Here is a 16,019-nt window from a genome sequence, read left to right on the forward strand (position 1 = left end):
TGAGCTCTTTCCACCCCCTCCTGCTATAGCTGCTTTGCTAGGTCAAAATACAGTAGCTGCTGCTGCTGCTTTGGCAGTGGCCTGAGCCCAACCTTGGAATCTTCAAGGCTGACATTTTTCTGAAGAACCCAAGGGAAAGAAGGGAAATGGTGACTTGCAACACTCGCCAGCTCAGCTAAATCAGAACAAAATTTCATAGGACAAAGACAAGACACTTTGCTACAGTGAGGGAGTTTCCCCTACTAAATATCCAAGCCTGCTGCAAACAATGAAGGTGTCAGAGCGTCTTAAAAAAAAATTTAAAAAAAGATTGCAAAAATGCATTATAGTGGGAAATGTGCAGCCGCTAAGGGTTGCTACAATTTTACCGTTTTGTTAGAAACTCCCATTGCATCTAGGATATTAATGATTCTGATAAGGATGAAAATCATTATACTTTAGTTCCCGTAGAGATCCCCCCTCACTTCATGCCACTGCAGGGAGTTGAAATGAATATTTAACAGGTGAAGTCCTGGCCCCATTCTGTTTGTTGGCAAACCTCCCATTGATTTCAGGGGGGGATGAGGATTTCACTCTAAATCTCAGGAAGTACAGAATCATGCCTAAAGCTTCATTAGAAATGAGATTTTTTTATCAGTCCAACACCTTGAAGCTAAATTGAGTATTCTGAGTCTCTTACATGCAGCTACAGTGCCAAGAAGATAACCCGGCTGTAGAGTAGGACAGACAGGATTTAAAAGCTTTTGAGAAATGGAATGGAGAAAAATGTCAGCCAGCCCGGGAAATAAAACAACAGAAGAATAAAATATTGATAAAAGTCCTGTAAAAGGATAATTTGTTAATATCTAAAAAGAAAGCGATCTTAGAAAACTTCAGTAAAAATTGACTGTTGGGTAATGAGCATTCCTTCTAAATCTGCAGGGGAGGAATTAGAATAATTCACTGGTGAGCGTGTTACATTATGTGCCTGATCCACAGAGGATATGAGTCTGTTACAGCCTAAGCTCGAGAGCTTTAGTTCAAGCTCTAGCAACTTCTGTGTTTAGTTCTGGAGGCCTGTAATTCAATTTTCAGTGTGTTGGCCAAGAGGGAAGTTGTCATAGGTTATATTACCTGATAGTATTACTATATTAATGCATTCTTTAGAAGATTTCAATTCTTCCCTCCAGATAATGAGTATTTTTACAATACTAGAAGTGGTTAATACCTAAAGTCTCTGTCCAATTTACTTCTTTCCCGCATATTGCTGTTGCAATTTATATCTGTATTTCATTAGGAACATGTGATGATACTTGTTAGTATAATTAAATATAGGCTGATGTGACAATATGGCTAAATATAAGTACATATGGTTGAAAAGGCATTTTTGTATGGAAAAACTCTCACATATGAATTTTTAAAATATCACTAAAAGAGCAGCTAAAAGTGGAGAGATGTAATTTACTTGAATTTTTCAAAATGTTTGAATAAAATCTCAAAAAATTATTAAGGAAAATAACCACAAAGTAAGAGAAAAAGTTGTGTAATGGTACAAAGTCAAGGGCTAAAAAGAATCATATAAGGGCTGCACCTCAAAAAACGTGAATACTATGATGCCTCATAGGCTAGTACCACGCCTGATGTACTCATTATATTTTAAATTATTAATTCATAACCTCAGACTACAAATGATTTGGAGCAGAAAGAGGCCGTGAGTTGGAGAAATCTGGTGATAACACTAAGGACAAAATTCCATCCCAACTTCATTGTGCTGTTTAGCGCAGAAACAAGGAATTTTAATAGAAACAAATGTGAGAAAGATTTCTGGGTTCAATTGGGAGATTCTTCTCCATCATACTCAGCGACCTTCTCCTTTTATTACATCTTGTTTAGTTAATATTCATCTCTTATATTAATTCTGTTAATCAAATTCAATAGAGCATTCACAGAACAGACCTGAGCAGAGAACGCCAGCATCTTCACCATGCCCACAGTTATAGATTCATAGATACTAAGGTCAGAAGGGACCATTCTGATCATCTAGTCCGACCTCCTGCACAGCGCAGGCCACAGAATCTCACCCACCCACTCCTATGAAAAAGCTCACCCATGTCTGAGCTATTGAAGTCCTTAAATCATGGTTTAAAGACTTCAAGGAGCAGAGAAGCCTCCCTCAAGTCAACCATGCCCCATGCTACAGAGGAAGGTGAAAAACCTCCAGGGCCTCCCTAATCTGCCCCGGAGGAAAATTCCTTCCCAACCCCAAATATGGCAATCAGCTAAACCCTGAGCCTATGGGCAAGATTCACCAGCCAGATACCCAGGAAAGAATTTTCTATAGTAACTCAGATCCCATCCATCTAATATCCCATCTCAGGGGATTTGGCCTATTTACCCTGAATATTTAAAGATCAATTACTTACCAAAATCCCATTATCCCATCATACCATCTCCTCCATAAACTTATCGAGTAGAATCTTAAAACCAGATAGATCTTTTGCCCCCACTGCTTCCCTTGGAAGGCTATTCCAAAACTTCACTGGTCTGATGGTTAAAAACCTTTGTCTGATTTCAAGTCTAAACTTCCTGGTGGCCAGTTTATACCCATTTGTTCTTGTGTCCACATTGGTGCTGAGCTGAAATAATTCCTCTCCCTCTCCAGTATTTAGCCCTCTGATATATTTATAGAGAGCAATCATATCTCCCCTCAACCTTCTTTTAGTTAGGCTAAACAAGCCAAGCTCCTTAAGTCTCCTTTCATAAGACAAGTTTTCCATTCCTCGGATCATCCTAGTAGCCCTTCTCTGTACCTGCTCCAGTTATGCTGACCCCATCCTAGGGAGGAACAGTCCCGAAGATAGGATTTGCTTCCAGAGCAACTCACATCATCCAGCCAGATCCGCCCTGGTCCTTGCCCATAATGAGCTAAGCCAGGTGCATTGATGGCGTGTCCACATCTCAATTCTTTGCAAACAACACTGGCATCTGATGTGTCCCAGGAATCATCACAGACTGTGCCCCAGGTGTCATTGTAATAAATCTCCACTCTCCCAGCACATCGATCTACTCCATTCACCAGTCTGATCTGTTCGCTTTCTGTAGGGAGAAATTCCAGATACTATCGAAGAACAGGACTTTTGTAAGATTTCAGAAAACACCTGAGCTACAAAGACAACCTCAGCAATTCATGATAGTGAATATCTTATCTGGAGGTATTGCAACAGCTGGTGGGTATCATCTCCAATTTACAATGTATTTTGCAACTGCATAGGGTAGTGAAATGCACATTCAGACTTGAGGGGATTATGAGTGAAATTTGATGTGTGTCATAGTCATGACAGAAGTCAATGGTGTTTGATTCCCCTCTCCCCACAAATTCATATTTCTTGTCATTCTGGTCTATGTGCTTGTAAGCAAGTCTACTTTGTGAATTTTTACAAATTTGGGTCTCTATGTGTTCAGTATAGTAGATTGTGAGTTTTTAAGTGGTTTAAAATATTAGATAAATATAATTAGTTGGTTTCAAATTCTGTTTCTTGTAAAATAAAGAATATTAAATTTCTCATAATATTTCTTATAGCAAATAACTTAACGTGTCCTGGGACTTTTCTTTTTTCAATTTAAAATTATGACTTTTCTGTTTTTTGCCTTTAGAGACAATGCGGCTAAGTTGCAGGTTTTCTCTGCATTTCTACACTGTAGCTGACAGCTCCATTTCCAGTTTTAATTTCCCAGTTCAACAGTCTGAGTTTAAAACATTAGTTTGCAAAATACAGTGTGGCCAACTCTGGCATGTAATATGATTTTTTCCCCTGCTATAAGTAACATCATGATGACATGAACAATTCTGGGGTTCACACAATTTGGGGGAAGGTGTGTCCCCATCCCACAAAGCCCTACAGTCAAGGGGATGGATCTGAACTCAGCTCTTAGGAGGAGACTATTTATAATTTTGCCGGAATAAATGCCAGAAAGAATCATGACCAGCAGAGAGATTTTTCTCCATCACACTCAACTGCCTTCTGATTTTCCATCTCCCTTTTCTAACATTCATCTCTCATATTAATTCCTTGTTTATCAGTTAAACAGTGTTCGCAGAACAGACCTGAGCAGAGCACGCCTGCATCTTCATGATGCCCACAGTTATGCTGTCCCCAGCCCTGGGAAGGACATTCTGAGAGAGTGGATTCGGTTCGAGAGCACTTCAACTCGTCCAGCCAGATCTGCCCTGATCCTTGCCCATAATGAGCAGAGACAGTTGCACTGATGGCGTGTCCACATCCCAGTTGTTTGCAAACGATACTGGCATCTGATAGGTCCCAGGAATTATCACAGACTGTCCTCCAGGTGCCATTGTAAGAAATCTCCATTCTCCCAGCACAGTGATCGGTCCCATTCACCAGTCTGACCTGTTGGCTTCCTGTAAGGAAAAGTCTTTCAATGTAAGCCATTCAGCATTTTTTAAAACCAAGCTACTTTTTAGTTACTATTATTATTATTTTCTTTATTTATTTGCATTACAGTACTGCTTTGGGGCCCCAATCAAGACTGAGACTCCATAGTGCTAGATATTTGCTAAACACACAGTCCCTGTCCTGAACATCTTACAATCTAGATAGACAAGACAGACAAAGGGTAGGGGAAAGTATTAATAACCCCATTTTGCAGATGGGGAACCGAGACAAAGATAGATTAAGATCCAGATTTTTAAAAGGTATTTAGGCATTGTTCCATTTTGCATTGCAACAACTAAGTGATTTAGGAGGCTAAGTTACTTTATCAAAAGTGATAGACATTTAGGAGTCAAATGGCACTTGAGCTCCTAAGAGCCATATCCTCAGAGGTATTTAGGTGCTTAACTCCTACTGATTTCACTGTGAGTTAGGTGTCTAAATTGCTTTAAAGATCTAAGTGCCCAAGTCACTTTTGAAAATGAGTCTTAGGCTCCCTACTCAGTTAAGCATTGAAACAAGGAGCAAAGCACCACCTAAAAATATTTAAAAACGTGGACCTAACTTATTTGTCCAAGGTGAATAGAAAACCTATAGCAAAGCTGGAAATGGAAACTAGATCTTGGGAACCTCAAGGCAGTCCTTTAACAACAGCCATCATCCTGCTCCCATGGTGAAAGTGATAGATGGAAATATGTCAGTGGCTAGTAAAAGCCTAAACATGGACCTTAATTTTAGGCATCCATTTTTGACCATAGTATCTAAACTCCTTGATAAGTCAGCTTTGGTCTTGGTGCTATTCTTGTCATTAATACCCCCCTTCTCATGGAAAATGAATAATGAGAAATCAATGGGACACTTAAAAAAATTAATCACAATTAATTTTTTTGAGTTAATCACATGCATTAACTGGATTAATCGACAGACCTAGTAATTATGAATGGGAAATCCTCATCTAGTGGGTGTAATTTTAGTGGTGTCCCGCAGAGATCAGTTTTTGGTATTACGATATTTAAACATTTTTATCAATTGCATGGAAGAAAATATAAAGTTTGCAGATGATGCAAAGATTATGGGAGTGGTTAATAATGAAGAAGCCAGGCCACTGATACAGACCAATCTGGATCTCATAGTAAACTGGGTGGAAGCAAGCAATATGTGTTTTAATAAGGCTAATTGTGGCACCTTAGAGACTAACAAATTTATTAGAGCATAAGCTTTCGTGAGCTACAGCTCACTTCATCGGATGCATCGGAAAGCTTATGCTCTAATAAATTTGTTAGTCTCTAAGGTGCCACAAGTCCTCCTTTTCTTTTTGCGAATACAGACTAACACGGCTGCTACTCTGAAACAATAAGGCTATAAGTAAACGTATATATCTAGGAACAAATAATGTAGGCCTTATTTATAGGATGGGCTACTCTATCCTGGGAAGCAGTGACTCTGAAAAAGATTTTGGAGGTAGTAATGAATAAACAGCTGAACATAGCTTCCAGTGCAACAGGGGGGCCAAAAGGGCATTGCCATCCTTGGATAAACAGAGGAATTTCATGTAGGAGTAGAGAGGTTATTTTACCACTATATTTGGCACTGGAGTGATAGCAGCTGGAATACTATGTCCAGTTTTGGTGTCTACAATTAAAGAAGGATGTTGATAAAATGAATAGTTCAAAGAAGAGCCACAGAATTATTAAAGGACTGGAAAATGTGCCTCTAGTGATAAATTAAAAGTCCTATGTCCTTTTTTTTAATAAGTGATCAGACTAGAGATCACAATGGTCCTTTCTGGCCTTGGAATCGATGATTTATTTTCCCGTTAATCAGGTTCAATAGAGAATTCATTGTCCACATCTGAGCAGAGAATTCCTACATCTTCATAGTGATGACAGTTATGTTGATCCCATCCTCTGGAAGGACATTCCCAGAGCTTGGATTCATTCCCAGAGCAGTTCAAATCATCTAGCCAGATCTTCCCTGATCCTTCCCCATAACGTCCAGAGACATTTGAAAGAAGAGTGTGTCCACATCCAAGCTGTTTGCAAACAATATTGGAATCTGATAGGTCCCAGAAATCATCACAGCCTGTTTCCCACATGCCATCATTATAGATTTCCACTCTCCCAGAGCAGCGATCTGCCCCATTCGCCAGTCTGAGCTGCTTGCTTCCTGTAGGGATAAATCTCTGCTGTTAATATGTCATATTCCTATTGAACAAGAAGTCAGTGTTTGCAAGTTATCAGAAATAAAACAATTAATCAAGCTGACATCCTTGGTAATTCTTGATGGTGCTCTCTCAGGAATGGAGATTTTGAAGTGCAGCAAAGGAGCTATGTCCTAAACACACTATATATTTCCAAATGTCAAAAGCCTTGTTGTTCCTCTTTTAGATTTTAGGGTTTATAACTAAGGTGTACTATATGCCCATGAAGAAAAGGAGTACTTGTGGCACCTTAGAGACTAACAAATTAGTCTCTAAGGTGCCACAAGTACTCCTTTTCTTTTTGCGAATACAGACTAACACGGCTGCTACTCTGAAACCTGTCTTTATGCCCATGGGTTCTGTGCCAGAAATTTATGACATTTAAATATTTTCCCCTTCTATACTGTCCTGATGACGTTCAACAAGGACAAGTGCAGAGTCCTGCACTTAGGACGGAAGAATCCCATGCACTGCTACAGACTACGGACCGAATGGCTAGGCAGCAATTCTGCAGAAAAGGACCTAGAGGTTACAGTGGACAAGAAGCTGGATATGAGTCAACAGTGTGCCCTTGTTGCCAAGAAGGCCAATGGCATTTTAGGATGTATAAGTAGGGGCATTGCCAGCAGATCGAGTGACATGATCGTTCCCCACTATTCGACATTGGTGAGACCTCATCTGGAGTACTATGTCCAATTTTGGGCCCCACACTACAAGAAGGATGTGAAAAAATTGGAAAATGTCCAGCGGAGGGCAACAAATATGATTAGGGGACTGGAACATATGACTTATGAGGAGAGGCTGAGGGAACTGGGATTGTTTAGTCTGCGGAAGAGAAGAATGAGGGGGGATTTGATAGCTGCTTTCAACTACCTGAAAGGGGGTTCCAAAGAGGATGGATCTAGGCTGCTCTCAGTGACAGCAGATGACAGAACAAAGAGTAATGGTCTCAAGTTGCAGTGCGGGAGGTTTAGGTTGGATATTAGGAAAAACTTTTTCACTAGGCGGGTGGTGAAACACTGGAATGCGTTACCTAGGGAGGTGGTGGAATCTCCTTCCTTAGTAGTTTTTAAGGTCAGGCTTGACAAAGCCCTGGCTGGGATGATTTAGTTGGGGATTTGTCCTGCTTTGAGCAGGGGGTTGGACTAGATGACCTCCTGAGGTCCCTTCCTACCCTGATATTCTATGATTCTATGCTCTTTGTGATTCTGGGAATCTGCCATTCAGTAAGTCTACCATGAATTTTTACAAAATTGTTTCTTGATATGTCCAGAACAGTGGAATAAGTGTTTCCAAGTGGTATTAAGCTATTTAAGTATCATAAAACAGTTTCATATTTTTTTCTTGTAAATTTTTTTAAAAAAAATCTTAATTTTTTTGGATGATAGAAACCTTCATAATTATTATAATATTATGTGCCATGGTTTTTCCCTTTTAAAAAATCTAATATTATGGCTTTTCAACTATTTTGCCTCAACAGACAACCGGCTTTAGTCTTTACGTTTTCTTCACATCTCTACCCTGGAGCTGCCGGCACATCATGCTTGCTTCCCCACACATCACAGAGGCTTTAGCTCTTTCATCACACTGACTCCCCATACCAACATGCTGAACAATTCAGAATGAGCTATGTTCTGGAGCATTGGGAAATACACAGAATAACACTCATATAGCTTCCAACACTTATGCAGCTCCATGTGTGACATTTTACACAGATTATCTAATGAATTGAATAGCATATTTGCAAATAATTTTTATATTACACACACAAGCGCACAAAGTATGTTAAAAGACCATTATTAAAGTTCCAAAGTCAAGCATTCAAAAGTTAGGAAATGCCAGACTTAAGATGCAATATTAATTTGCCCTCCTATGCATATGCGTTAAAATACTGTCTTTAATTACATGATCACATGCTATTATTTCACCAGGACCGCTGCCTCATTCAGTGCACAGCATGGATAGCGTTCAGGGAATGAGTCAGGATTATGTAGTGAAGGAGGCTGTTGTCTGCAGGATCCCTGTCTGATTTCCTACAGAAATTGGAAGGTGTGATATGGACAATGCAGGAGGCTACAGGGACAGAAAGGATAGCCATTTGGTTCATGCATAAAGGACTGGAGCTTCTTCTATCTTCACAAACTGGCTCCAGCCCATTCCAAAATCTTGTCACTTGCAGAAAAAAAAACAAGAGTTCGTGATACTGTTATTACTGTAGGCAACAGAGATTAGGGCTTTATTGTTCTAGGCACTAAACAAAAATATAGTAACAGATCTTGTCTGCTCTGAAGAGTTTACAATCAAAATAGATGATACAGACAAAGATTGGGAAGGGCAATAAAGGCAGAGAGAGGTGCTCAAGGTACAAACAAGTGTTCAGTGCCTTTGAAAAATTAAGGCCGAGATGTTTGAATTATTCAACCCCCTAAAACGTGTGGGCATTGAATAGCTTGCAAATGTTGGTCTTGATCTCTGTGGTGGTCCCTCACAGACAAGTTGGGAGGGAGGAAGGTCCTCTCAGAAGTCCAGAGAGGCCCAGGCCACTTCCAGCTTTTGAGGCACCTAACCATAATAAAAATAAAAAATGATGACACATGAAAATAAAATAAGGCACCAAAAAAAGAGTGACACTTAATATAGATTTTTTTTATTTAACAAATGCTTTTCTAGCCCTTTTCTGTGCAAATGCACTAATTACTGAGGAAAACAACTGAGCTAGACTCTTCCATGAATTTAGAAATGTGGCTATCCCTAAGCCTGCTTTCAATTGGGCCCATATGTGGTCAATGTGACTCTTTCCATTCACTTCACAAGGCTTTTGGATCAAAACTGACAGGTCCAGTGCAGTGCTACATTGTTTAATACATTGTTTTAATCTATTATGTAAGAATGATAACATAGCTTCAAAAAATGGTTGTGCCATGACTTATTATTCACATATTGAAAGGATGACTTTTGCATTTTTGCTATGACAAATGTGCAGGATTTGTTGTATGCGTTTTCTGAATCTCCTCATTGTAGCTGCCTGCACACCACCCTGGCATCATTAGTGTTCCACAGGGCACCCAGGATACAGCATTGATCACCATGGAGATAAACCTTGACTCTCCCATCAGTCCAACTTTCAGCACTCTGAGCAAATCAGACCTGAGTTCTGGAGTGATGTGAATATGTTGAATAGTACTTACTACAGTATACTACAAATTATACGTTCTATATGTATGAAATTATAATTATTAAACAAATGTCCACAGTAGTGAATTTGCTCCACTGATAAAAGAAGCAGCCTCTGTCACCAGGTCACATTTGTATCCAGAATTGGAGAACTGAAAGAGTTAATGAAGTGTGGACCTAATTCTGCAAAGCAATTAAAAGTGTGCTTACATTGCAGAATCGAGACCCAAGACAGGAAATTATACTCTTGAATTGAAGTCTCATTTTATTATTTACATTCTTAAAGCTGGTTGAAATTTTTAACGGAAAAATTTCCCCAGTAAAATATGTGATTTTGTCAACATTGATTCCCTGCCCCAGCAGGAAAATGTCAATTTCAATGAAATTTCCCAATTTTTCAATGGGAAAGTTAGACAAGAAACATTTAGCTTCAAATGACCATCCTGAAATGTCAAAAATTTTAACACATTCAAACAAAATGTTTACTTTCAATCAATAATGTCAACCAAAAAAAATCATTCCAACGTTTCTGAATAGAACCTTTTTGAGACTTTTGCTTACATGAAAATTATTGATATTTAATATTTTTGTCCTGTTTCTGAATGAAAAGAAATTTAGAAATATCTGAATTTCCCAAGGGATGGAAATTCCATTTTCTGGACAATTCTACTGGAAATTCACTATTATGAAGTCCGTTTTCACAAAAGAAACAGACAAAGAAAACCAAAAACCCTGAAGAGCAGTCCTTTTTGGGATGGTTCCTCGTTGAGATGGTAATGGGGAAAATGAGTTACACTCTTGAACTGAAGTGACATTTCATTATTTATAGGGCTGTCAAGTGATTAAAAATTAATCGTAATTAATCGCACTGTTAAACAATAATAGAATACCATCTATTTAAATATTTTTGGATGTTTTCTACATTTTCAAATATATTTATTTCAAGTACAACACAGAAATACAAAGTGTACACTACTCACTTTATATTTATTTTTGATATCAAGTATTTTCACTGTAAAAAAAACCAAAAGAAATAGTATTTTTCAATGCACCTAATACAAGTACTGTAGTGCAATCTCTTTATCAGGAAGGTTGAATTTACAAATGTAGAATTATGTACAAAAAACCTGCATTCAAAAATAAAACAAATGTAAAACTTTAGAGCCCGCAAGTCCACTTAGTCCTACTTCTTGTTCAGCCAATCGCTCAGACAAACAAGTTTGTTTATATTTGCAGGAGATAATGCTGCCCACTTCTTGTTTACAAGTGACAAGTGACATTAGGTGTCGCAAGATATTAGATGCCAGATGCGCTAAAGATTCATATGTCTCTTCATGCTTCAACCACTATTCCAGGGGACATGTGTCCATGCTGATGATGGGTTCTGCTCGATAACAATCCAAAGCAGTACAGACTGATGCATGTTCATTTTCATGATCTGAGTCAGATGCCACCAGCAGAAGGTTGATTTTCTTTTTGGTGGTTCGGGTTCTGTAGTTTCTGCATCAGAGCATTGCTCTTTTAGGACTTCTGAAAGCATGCTCCACACCCTGTCCCTCCGATTTTTGGAAGGCATGTCAGATTCTTAAACCTTAGGTCAAGAGCTGTACTTATCTTTAGAAATCTCACACTGGTACCTTCTTTGTGTTTTATCAAATCTGCAGTGAAAGTGTTCTTAAAATGAACAACATGTGCTGGGTCATCATCCGAGACTGCTATAACATGACATATATGGCAGAATGCAGGTAAAACAGAGCAGAAGACATACAATTCTCCCCCAAGGAGTTCAGTCACAAACTTAATTAACACATTGTTTTAAATGAGCGTGATCAGCATGGAAGCATGTCCTCTGGAATGGTGGCTGAAGCATAAAGAAGCATACGAATGTTTAGCATATCTGGCATGTAAATATCTTGCAATGCGGCTACAACAGTACCATATTCTCACTTTCTGGTGACATTGCCAATAAGAGGGCAGCATTATCTCCGGTAAATGTAAACAAATTTGTTTGTCTTAGTGATTGACTGAACAAGAAGTCCAACTGAGTGGACTTATAGGCTTTAAAGTTTTACATTGTTTTGTTTTTGAGTGCTGTTACATAACAAAAAAAATCTACATTTGTACATTGCACTTTCATGATAAAGAGATTGCACTTCAGTACTTGTGTGTGGATGAATTGAAAAATACTATTTCTTTACTATTCCTTACAGTACAAATATTTGTAATAAAAATAATATACACTGATTTCATTTACAACATAGAATACAATATATAGGTCAGGCTTGACAAAGCCCTGGCTGGGATGATTTAGTTGGGGATTGGTCCTGCTTTGAGCAGGGGGTTGGACTCGATGACCTCCTGAGGTCCCTTCCAACCCTGATATTCTATGATATATGAAAATGTAGAAAACCATCCAAAATATTTAATAAATTTCAATTGGTATTCTATTATTTAACAGTGCTATTAAAACTGTGATTAATTGCGATGAACTTATTTGAGTTGTGATTAATTGACAGCTCTAATTATTTACTTATTTAAATCCTTAAATTTCCAGATTTGAATGTACTTTTGGTTGAACAGTTCCATAAAGCTTAATAGACATCCATAGACAGAGGGCCTATAATTACACTCTAAACATTTGAAGAAATAAATAAGTAGTGTAAGTGAAACTGACATATAATAGCCTAATTGGCAAATAGAGAAGATTCTGAACTGGAGACATATAGCTCAGTACTGATACCAAAATTGCCTACCCAGAATATTATAGAATTAAAGTGAGTACCTCTTTATAATAAGATTGATTTGATATAATATTTAGAATTATTATTTCTTGATAATTTCAACACCCAATGATAAATTCAATATTCTGTGTCAACTCTTATATGTCCAACTTTATTTTTCTGTCTGTAATTTGTTGAATCAATATTATAGCAAAACAACCTTAATTTCCATAAAGTCATACTGTACAAGGTGAAGGTAACAGTTTAATTAAACTCACTTAACCATCTTTTCTCCTTATATTATATACTGTAGATGCTAAATTTTGCAGTTGAGAACTCCAGAGCTATAGCTTCCCTCTACAATTCCCAATCTACACTGGCAACATATATGAATTTCTGAATGGATCATGGTCTTCCTGGGGAGTAGGAGACAGTAGGGACACCCATTGGACTAGTTTGATTAACTCTAGCTCTTGCAATGAACAGGCAGCACAAGTACAAATGTAGGGAGATACTAATTAACCTGTGATTAACCTTTGTACCTCAATAATTTCAGTGCTGACAGTTCACATTAATCAAGACACTGGGACTCACATGCTATTTCTGTTCTGGGGCCCCAGGCAGCTCTGCCAGTGCATTTCTAACCTGAAGCAATCATTCAAGTTAACTACTCAAGTCTTTTGCTTCTCTTGATGAGTGTTTTGTCTTTTTTTAATATTAGGTAATGAAATATGTGAGTAAGTGAATAAGAAAAGAGACACAGTAGACTCCTTCTCACTTCTGACTCATATATGGCTTTGAACTCGGTTCTCAGGATCTGAAAGGCTACAAATACCAAAACATTGTGTGACTAGCAAGGAGATGCTCCTTTATCTTTATCTGCTTCCTTCTTATTTTATTGCTTTAAATTTAATTAATCAAGTTAAAGAGAGCATTCATAAAACTGACCTGAGCAGATAACTCCAGCATCTTCATGATCTCCACAGTTGTGCTGACCCCATTCCCTGAAAGGACAACCCCAGAGATAGGATTCATTCCCAGAGCAATTCACATCATCCAGCCAGATCTTCCCAGATCCTGGCCCGTATTGAGCAGAGACAGTTGCATTGATGGCGTGTCCACATCTCAGTTGTTTGCAGGCAACGTTGGCATCTGATAGATCCCAGGAATTATCACAGACTGTTCCCCAGGTGCCATTATAATAAATCTCCACTCTCCCAGAGCAGTGATCTGTCCCATTCACCACTCTAATCTGTTTGTTTTCTGTAGGTATAAATCCCATTTGTTAATATGTCATTTTCTTATCCTACAAAAAGAAACTTTTTGTAAGAATTTAGAAATAAAACATCTGAGCAAATGATAGACATCTTTCTAATTGTGCTATTCCAGATGTGAAGATGTTTCAGGTTGCCAGATGGGTTCTCATCTGCTATACACTCTGTAATTCTCAGTCCCTACAGGGCCTATACCTCAGTCAAATTTGAGGGGGGAGAGGGTTATAATTTGTCATGGCCGTGACCTTTGTGACAAAATCCATGATGTTTAAGGTTTAAATTTACTCCCATACAATGCCATTCTTTTCTCATTCTCAGTAGCCTGCAAGATTCCTCCATGATGTTTTGCAAATTTGTCTCACTATATGCACTGTGTAGTGGAGTAATGGCTTTAAATCCTAGTTGGAAATATTCTTCTGTACACTGCTTTACTGGTCAAAGAGCAAGAGACTCTTTTGTACTTGTATTTCCAATTATCCAAGTGACCATTTTGTAATTCTACATTACATTCTCAGAAAGCAAATATTTGAGATAAGAAGCCTATAAATTACTGAAATGCATAACACCTTTTACTAACCAGTTTTACCCTAAGCTTACAAATAATTTTAGTCTCCAAGTGGCTAACAACTTCCTGGTGCAAGTGCTAGAGGAACCAACAAGGGGCCGTGCTCCTCTTGACCTGCTGCTCACAAACAGGGAACAATTGGTAGGGGAAGTAGAAGTGGGTGGTAATCTGAGCAGCAGTGACCACGAGATGGTCGAGTTCAGGATCCTGACAAAAGGAAGAAAGGAGAGCAGCAAAATACGGATCTTGGACTTCAGAAAAGCAGACTTTGACTCCCTCAGGGAACTGATGGGCAGGATCCCCTGGAAGGCTAATATGAGGAAGAAAGGAGTCCAGGAGAGCTGGCTGTATTTTAAAGAAGTCTTATTGAGGTTGCAGGAACAAACCAACCCAAATGGGCAGAAAGAATAGGAAATACGGTAGACGACCAGCTTGGCTTAACAATGAAATCTTTGGTGAGCTTAAACAGAAAAAGGAAGCTTACAAGACGTGGAAACTTGGACAGATGACTAGGGATGAGTATAAAAACATTGCTAGATCATGCAGGGGTGTAATCAGGAAGGCCAAGGCACAATTGGAGTAGTTATAGCTAGCAAGGGATGTGAAGGGTAACAAGAAAGATTTCTACAGGTATGTTAGCAACAAGAAGACGGTCAGGGAAAGTCTGGGACCCTTACTGAATGGGGGAGGCAACCTAGTGACAGATAATGTGGAAAAAGCTGAAGCACTCAATGCTTTTTTTGTCTCGGTCTTCACAGACAAGGTCAGCTCCCAGACTGCTGCACTGGGCAACACAGTATGGGGAGGAGGTGAGCAGTGTTCAGTGGTGAAAGAACAGGTTAAGGACTATTTAGAAAATCTGGACATGTACAAGTCCATGGGACCAGATCTAATGCATCCAAGTATGCTGAGGGAATTGGCTGATGTGATAACAGAGCCATTGGCTGTTATCTTTGAAAACACATGGAGATCGGAGGAGGTCCTGGATGATTGGAAAAAGGCAAATATGGTGCACATCTTGACCAAGGGCAAGTCATGCCTGACCAATCTGATTGCCTTCTATGAATATGTGAATATGGGGAAAGTGATGCACGTGATATATCTTGACTTTCGAAAGCTTTTGATACGGTTTCCCACAATATTCTTGCCAGCAAGTTAACAAAGTATGGATTGGATGAATGGACTACAAGGTGAAGAGAAAGCTGGCTAGATCATCGAGCTCAATGGATAGTGATCAGTGGCTCCATGTCTGCTTGGCAGCCACTATCAAGTGGAGTGTCCCAAGGGTTGGTCCTGGGGCCAGTTTTGTTCAACATCTTTATTAATGATCTGGATGATGGGATGGATTGCACCCTCAGCAAGTTTGCGGATGACACTAAGTAGTGTGGAGAAGTAGATATGCTGGAGGGTAGGGATAGAGTCCAGAGTGACCTAGACACATTGGAGGATTGGGCCAAAAGAAATCTGATGAGGTTCAACAAGGTCAAGTGCAGAGTCCTGTACTTAGGAAAGAAGAATCCCATGCACCACTACACGGTGGAGACCAACTGGCTAAGCAGCAGTTCTACAGAAAAGGACTTGGGGACTATAGTGGACAAGAAGCTGGCTATGAGTCCATGTGCTCTTGTTGCCAAGAAGGCTAACGGGCATATTGGG

General features: G+C 39.0%; 1 protein-coding gene across 1 annotated transcript in view; it reads left to right on the forward strand.

Moving 5' to 3' along the window:
• Nucleotides 1-16,019, forward strand: part of LOC119854956 (class I histocompatibility antigen, F10 alpha chain-like) — a 404,018-nt gene that overhangs the window by 317,879 nt on the left and 70,120 nt on the right. The window lies entirely within an intron of this gene.

The sequence above is a fragment of the Dermochelys coriacea genome, chromosome 4, assembly GCF_009764565.3.
Source record: "Dermochelys coriacea isolate rDerCor1 chromosome 4, rDerCor1.pri.v4, whole genome shotgun sequence".
In the NCBI taxonomy this organism is placed as follows: domain Eukaryota; kingdom Metazoa; phylum Chordata; order Testudines; family Dermochelyidae; genus Dermochelys; species Dermochelys coriacea.